At 42.8% G+C, this 7,810-nt stretch overlaps 1 long non-coding RNA gene across 1 annotated transcript; it reads left to right on the top strand.

Annotated features, from left to right (window-relative positions):
- The first annotated feature begins 5,592 nt into the window (after window positions 1-5,592).
- Window positions 5,593-7,514, top strand: LOC105694676. Its single transcript, XR_001103539.2, has 2 exons — window positions 5,593-5,719; window positions 7,449-7,514. It is a non-coding gene; the product is annotated as an uncharacterized LOC105694676 (long non-coding RNA).
- Window positions 7,515-7,810: the final 296 nt, after the last annotated feature.

The following is a 7,810-nucleotide window of genomic DNA, read 5'->3' as shown; positions in this document are numbered from 1 at the left end:
ATGAAACGGTAATAAAATGTATTTCATGCGGCAAGAGATTTGTTGCCCGTGAAATACTTGTGGTCCTATCTTTCATGAATTAGCTGCGCGTGATGCATTTCGTTATCAATTCGTACTTCCTATTGTTGATGTGTGACTTTGTGTCTAAACATTTTGACTATGAAACGGTATTAAAATTAATTTCATGACTATTGTAGTTCAAACAAAATCCAAAAGTAACAAGAAATTAGTGATTTCGAGGGTGTCGAAGCTTCTCATGTTCTTGCAGTAATTTGTCTTAGCAATGAAGTTCATTAATAATTTTAAGAATTATTGTTTCTAAGAGATATTTTCCTCGAGAAGTTTAGACAGGTGAATATTTTTCGAAATCCTTGGATCGCAAAGTTGTCCAAATCAAATTTTAACTCGGCTGTTTTGAAGAGCACTATTACTATGGGAGAATTTGCATAAAAAGTATTGAAAATCCTGACCAAGACAGGAAGAAATCAGTAGAAATGTCGCTAAATGTCCTGCAACTCGCATTTCTCAAAATCTACATACAATCGTGTACGTGTATATGAGACCAAAAGTAGTGTACAAAAGATTTCGAAATTTCGTACCTATCATATCTTTTGCAATTCGTCAGCCTGTATACTCAAATCTCGAACTGCGCAGGAAATTTCGAAATATCACATCTTGGAATAACTTCGACTACGTGTACCCTATATTTCGAGGAGACATTTTTAACAGCGTGTAGATATTGGGCATTACTTCATCGAGGCGCATGACGTGGTAACTAGCTGTCCATTAACGGGAAAATCGTTAATCACGCGACATCGCGGGGCAAATGGGATCCGGTTAATTTTTCCGAGGACCCATTAGACGGGGGAAGGATGACTGAACTGTGAAAATATAATTTGGACGATGTTACTTCCGAGGCGGCCGCCATGGCAGGGCGAGATGACAGAGTTGCCGGTGCGCCCTGCCACTTGACAAATTTCGCCCCTAATAGCGAGCCGGGGCGGCGCGGTTTGCAGGAGTGCAACGCGTACGTGGCCTTTAAATTAATGACACCACTAAGTGCGGGGCTTTAATTAGAAGCGGCATTTTTTTTCCCTCGCGAGAGCCGCGCCATCCTGCCCCGAAGTTTGGCCACGCATTTCCCGCCGCTTTCCCGCAAACGATGCTTAGCGTTTCCCTTCCTCGACGCAGAGTCGCGCGACGTGGTTTATTTGTTTGCACCGTTCAAGGAACCTCCAAGGATATCCGTATACAATGAAATTCTTGACTTTTTCAATGTTTCGCCAGTACCCCCTCGGTCTGGAAAGAATTCGGAAGAATGAACAGTCACTGAGAACTGATAAAGCTCCGTAAAGGGAAAGAAGCGCTCGGAATTCCCGGATACACTTGTCGGATTAAACCTTTTTTCCCCTAGGGTTGCAGAAAGTCGTAAATTGTCTAGGAACACGGCTTACAAATTCGAGAATTTGTCGAGGGTGGAAATGGTTGGCTTCTGCCCGAATCCGTTTGATGCATTGCACCTTCGGCTGCAACAAAGAACTCTATCGTTTCACGTAACCGGGGAGTATCTCGCATCGGGTGGGACTGAAAAATTTCATAGAATTTCAGGTAACCTTTTCGATTACCCGAATTCCTACCGCGTCGGGGAAATCAGAACGAAACGTAGCCCGTTTCGTGAGGTATCGATATCGAGGGTCATCGATAAGCGAAGTGCACCCTCCACGACTTCAGAGAGCCGAGTGATAAGTTCGGACTCGGCGGAAGGCCCTTTTTCCGGCTCGAGATTGGTATCAATTTCGACTTCGGCGTCGATTCAAAGAGCTCTAGAGAATTTTAATTTTTCCACCTGGCGCGAAGCGATCGCAATTCGAATCACGCGCCTGGCCAGATGTCGAATTGTTACTCCAATCAGCTGGTACGTGCCGCCGTTCAAGATGGCGGCGATTGGGACGCCGAGAGGGAGTAAACGGAAGTGTCTGCATTCAAAGAGCAATCGACTCCCGACTTTACTGCCCGACCGCTGGCTCGGTCATTTCTCTTGTATTATGGCCGCCGAATAAACAGGGGAAGATATAAATCCGAGGACGGGGAAACGACACCACTGAAACGTACATTACACGCGGAGACGGATACTTTCAGGAGCATTTTTCTAACTTTGCGATATCCGTGACAAATGATTCGAAAAATCGCGAGATTTTAGGGGGTTAATCGCACCCTTTCTCGCATATACATTCTATCGTTCAGATCCTTCGCATTATTTTTTCTTATTTTATGCCCTATACTTTGTCATGCCAAAGGTGACTTAAAGATACAGCAAAATGAAATATTATTTTTCTAGGGCTAATTTTCAATCGTGTTACAAGAGTATGTATTGAAACGTAGAAGACAGAAGAAACGCCATTTTTTAGGGTGGGGTAATACACGTGTATATATATACACGTCAGATGCGATTCCAGGCTGCAAAGAGTTAATTATATTGATTAGAATTAAATATTTTTTTCTAGGGAATGCATTAAGGAAAATTGACAATTAGTGCTTTTCAAGGGTTACTTATCAACCAAAATGTAGAAGCCGCCAAGACACGACGCTATTCTTCACAGAGAAGCACGTACATATATATACTAACTTTCTGTACCCGACTTTGTCCGGATACATTTTTTACCCGCTGTACAAGACTTGCTCCCTGTCTCATTTCACTATTTCTTTATTACTCAGCGCATTTTTGTAATGTCGAAATGACATATACCCTAAAACCGCAGGAAAATCGGTTCAGTATTTTCTGAGATCGTCGCGTACAGACAGATGGACATTGTCTTTTATATTAGGTATTTTATATATATACATATATATTACGTATATTAGGATTAGGATGAGGGTAGGATTAGGATACACCGTGAAACTCAATATAGTAAAAGTCACATTAAAAAGTAACTTCAGGATGCAGAGAGTTGAGTAGATACATTAAGTAAAGGGAAAGGTTATTATTTCTCTAAGGCTACTTTTCGGTCGTGGCAGGAAAGCATGAATCAAAACATGGAAGGGATTGGAAGGAAACGCCATTCTTTAGGGAGTAGAGCGGGTAATACGTATATAATGGGCTTTCATCCAGGGCGGATTTGGACTCATCGGATTAAGGGTTGATCCCGGCATGGACGTCCGCCGAGTTTAAGATCCGGCGGAAGCGTCTTGCCAGTAGAAATTGGAATTAGGTCCGGGAGGAAACCCCGTTTCCTTTCCACCGAGTCAACACCGACTATGCGGAGTACAATCGAATCGCTGGCATTTAAAGTTCTATAAATCCACTTCCCGCAAGCTCTGCATTGGAAGCTTAAAATCCGTGAAGGTGTCCGGATCGGCGAAAGGGATTCCCTGCATAATTTCATATAAAATTTTTGCCCATAAAACGGCACCGTAAAAGGCGATCCACTTTGAGGCAGCGATGGTAATTCGCCTGGTGTAATTACGGTAATGCTTCGCAGTAATAACATGCCCGGAACCGCGTCATCGGTGTTCTAAGTTGCTAATAGAATTCAGGTTAATTAGATACCTCGTCGGTGATGTTACGTTTCCTTGGTTGAAACGATATATAAACGTCTTGCGCCTGACGTCCTTTTCCGAGGAAACAACGACCAGGGATTATTATTCGGGTTAAGATCTTCATAAAACGCGAGCAGATTCTATTGAGACGTGCAAAAATATAATTCATAATGGGCGCGATGAAACGATTCCACCGGGTGCTTCGTCATATCGTCCTGCCACGTGTTGTGCTTAATTTATGTAAATGTCGCCGTCGCGAGAAGAGGACCGGGGTGCTTTGATTTTCATAAGTGAAATATGTATCTCGCGGATCCGAAATTGAAAATAATTCGGACGTCTCCGCAACGGATGTACATTTATCGTAATGAGGATTCCCGCATCGTGTGTTTTCCTGTTCGGTCGGACTAATTATACCCCTGTTGAGTTACATGCTCATTAAACTCATTGTTAGGAAAATTAATAACGCGGGAAAATGGGCGGTAATAAATAATTGGCGCTCGTTGTGCGAGCGATAGAGAGGTAGGAAGGGGGAGAAATGTTATAAATTAATGCCGTTGCAAATATTTTTCCCAGAAAGAAATGTACCCTTAAATATGTTGATACAAATGGAGAGTGGCTGCGCTCGAAATTATCTGTAGATAAATATTTCCTCGGGGCACGTAAAATATCCAAGACTAATTTAGTAGATAATTTATAAAAGTATTGTGGAGAGTTGTCTTTCTGCTTTAAACATTTCCTGTTGCGGAGTGAAGTATTTTGAACCTGAGCTACGCATCAGAATCCAGTCCTCGAGGAATGCACGTGCTTCGGAGCGTTTTAATTGAAGCCAAATGCAGATGAGACCGAGCTTACGCGACAACGAGAAAGCTTTCCCAACAAAGTTAAAAAGATTCACTCTCGTCGCAGGTAACGGTGAGACACGCTAAAATTAGTCGTCAGCGAAAAGCTGGTTTACCTCACCCATAATAAGAGCACTCGCGAGATGAGTCGACATAACACTGCATAAATTCTCCTAGGTCCCCGAGGACGACCCTTCGTGTCTAATTATCATTTTGTCCCTTCATTCTTTACTCGTTACGACCCCAAGTCAAGCAATTTCGTCTAAATATCAATATCTAGTTTTCTCCTCGCAAACAGCAATTCCGAGCGTATTTTTCAACCAATCGAGCTCAACGAGTACTCATTTTAAAGATAAAATGTTGACATGTGTTTATATTGGAGCAATTTTAAATAAGTGGTAATTTTTATAAGAAAAAAAATGCAACAGTATAATTTTCATGCTCTTTTGACTGCGAAGGAGTTACTGAATCGAAAATCGCTCCCACATAAACACGCGTTATTTCTCAACAAAACCAGCTCAACGAGTACTCATTTTAAAGATAAATTGTTGACATGTGTTTATATTGGAGGAATTTTCGATAAGTGGTAATTTTCATATAAAAAAATGCAACAGTATAATTTCCATGCTCTTTTGACTGCGAAGGAATTGCTGAATCGAAAATCGCTCCCACATAAACACGCGTTATTTCTCAACCAATCGAGCTCAACGAGTATTCATTTTAAAGATAAATTGTTGACATGTGTTTATATTGGAGCAATTTTCGATAAGTGGTAACTTTCATATAAAAAAAAATGCAACAGCATAATTTCCATGCTCTTTTAATTGCGAAGAAGTTGCTGAATCGAAAATCGCTCCTACCTGAACACACGTCAACATTACCTTTAAAACGAGCACTCGTTGAACTTGATCAGTTGAGAGACACGCTCAAAATCGTTGTCCCGGTGGAGCACTTTTTTTGGGTGAGTTAAAAAAACCCTTGAATCTACATACTTTTTCAAGAGAATAGAAATTCTTCTTCTCATATTTTCTTTCTACACATTTATGATGTGACGACGTTGGGTGAAAATGACTCAGTTTCGTTTCAGTACCAATAAATACAGAATCCCCGTACCTTCTGCGCCCTAAATTTGTCGCGCAGGGAAGAGGACGGAGACATTAAGTGTGTTCGAATTGCAGATTCCTCTGAGTGCCCTGGGAAGTTTCGCACGGCCTTATAACCGAGTTTGAGGAGCCGCGAAAAAGCTCTCCCAGCAAAGCCGAAGAGTGCAGCTCCGGTCAGGCGCGAAGACGAGGAAACGCGACGAGACGCGAAGCTTCGCGCCATACAACCCTGTCCATGGGGTACGTAATAACACTCGAAGAAGCAGCCGGGGTCGGCATAACGTAACATAACCTTCCTCAACCTCGGGGTATACGTTTACGAGTGCTTTACCCCGGCAAACTCGCAGGGGTCTTCTTCTCTCGACCCAACTCCCAGGACCTGGTCCCCTCCGTCTCCGACCTGGGCGCCTTTCGCTCGGCTAATTCCGTTCCTTATTTCCCGGGCCATAAACACGCGGAAGAAATCTTCCTGCTCGTAAACCGGAAACCCGGCTAGACCACCAAACCGGAAGAATGCGAGCAACCCCTGCCTACCGGAGAACACCTCGACGTCGCAGCACGCCCGGAAGCAACCCCTTCCGATTCGCAATCTCGCCCGGGGCTCGAAATTCTCGGACCACGCCGCGAAATCACCGCGATTCCCTTTGACGTTATGAACATGAGGAATTCGGGAATCCCTTGGCATTCCCTGGATTTTTCATAGGACGGGGGGTCGCCGTAGTTTCGCGTAATGGAAATTCTCTGGATGGGCTACTGGCCGGTTGCACGTTTGACCGGATGCACCCTGACGAGAACTAGAGGGTGCATTTTTTACGGTTAGGTGGAATGGTATATTTACTCCGCAGGGAGTATATAACTCGAGCAGGCAGAATGTGTTTCTAAATTTCTTTTAACAACAATTCAGAAATTTCTTGGGATTCCCTGGATTTCATGGGACGGAAGATGGCCGTCGTTTTCTGTAATGGAAATTCTCTGGATGGGAAACTGGTCGGTTAAATGTTGATCGGGTACACTCTCCGGCTGACAAGCAGGGTGCATTTTCTATGGTTAGGTGGAACCGCACGTTTACCCTGTAGAAAGTATCATTAAAGCGAGCAGGACGTATTCGTACATGTTATTAAATAACAGCAAGAATACAGGTTTCATGAAAATTTGGGGAACTTCTTGCTTGATAATGTTACCAATTGTTAATGGGAACTATTTCATATTGCCTTCTGGTAACTCCACCTGTCGTTTTCGTACAATAATTATAAAGAAATCGAAGTAAAACTCCAGAAATCTCCTGGATTCATGCCTTCTGCGGCTATAATTGACTGCAGAGGGACCCCCTGCGCCATCTGTGATTTCCAGGTCAATTAAATTTTCACTCCGAGACCTCGTATTCCCATCGTTTTAGCATAAAAGCGCATAAAACACTTTGTTTTGCCTTTATCCCATTCAAATTCGAGTTTATCGATTACCAGAGTGTTCTAAATTGTCGTACAATTGTCCTGACCCTTTCGTTTCTCATATCAGAGCCTTCGATAATTGTATATTGATCGAAATGTGAGAGCTCGACGCCATTTTGGTTCTGGTTTGGGCTAAGTTAAACAATTTTAATGAAAAACCCAAATTTTGAATGTGTCAGGACAATTCTTAAATGAACACGAGTAATGTGTCAAAGTTTCGGACAGTTTGGTCTAGTACCCTTAAAAAAAAGTGTTGTATTCCAATCGACTGATTTGAAGGGCGTTTCACTTCACTTTAATTGATCGCGCGATAAAGTTATTTTGAGTGCAAACATTTCTGCAGGTCCAGCGGGGTGTTAAGGGTAAAGCGATACCGGGATATGTAATCTCACCCTTAGCGTTCTCCTTTCTTCTCGCGACCATCTTTCACGGGCAATGTTAGCGCCCTCTATTTTGCCATCCCTCTTCCGGGCAAGCCCGGCGAAAGGTGCAAGATATAATGAAAATGTGTCTTCTTTCAGGACTGCTTTTACACGGAAGAAGGTACAGCGGGCCCCAAAAGAAAGGGAAAAAAAATTTGAAAAGGACAAAAGAAGAAAAAAGCCGACGTGCTCTACTTTAGGTACACCTCGTACGTCGTTGCGGCGAGAAGGCAATCCTTCATGCAGACCTTCCAGCACCCTTCTCCCTTCCTCTGTCAACCACCCTAAAACCACTTGAATCAATGTTACGAAAATGTTATAACACAACAAAAGAATGCGTGTCTTCGAAACTATATTCTGAAGTACAAAAAGTCCTAATATATTAAAAGAAAACTCGGTAGAACCACATGGTTTGCGATTTCAAGGAAACTGGGTTGTTAAGGCTTTAAACATATTTTTAA

The sequence above is a fragment of the Orussus abietinus genome, unplaced genomic scaffold (assembly GCF_000612105.2).
Source record: "Orussus abietinus isolate OABI.00-Male unplaced genomic scaffold, Oabi_2.0 scaffold48, whole genome shotgun sequence".
In the NCBI taxonomy this organism is placed as follows: Eukaryota; Metazoa; Arthropoda; class Insecta; order Hymenoptera; family Orussidae; genus Orussus; species Orussus abietinus.
This window is presented reverse-complemented; position numbering and strand designations above follow the sequence as displayed.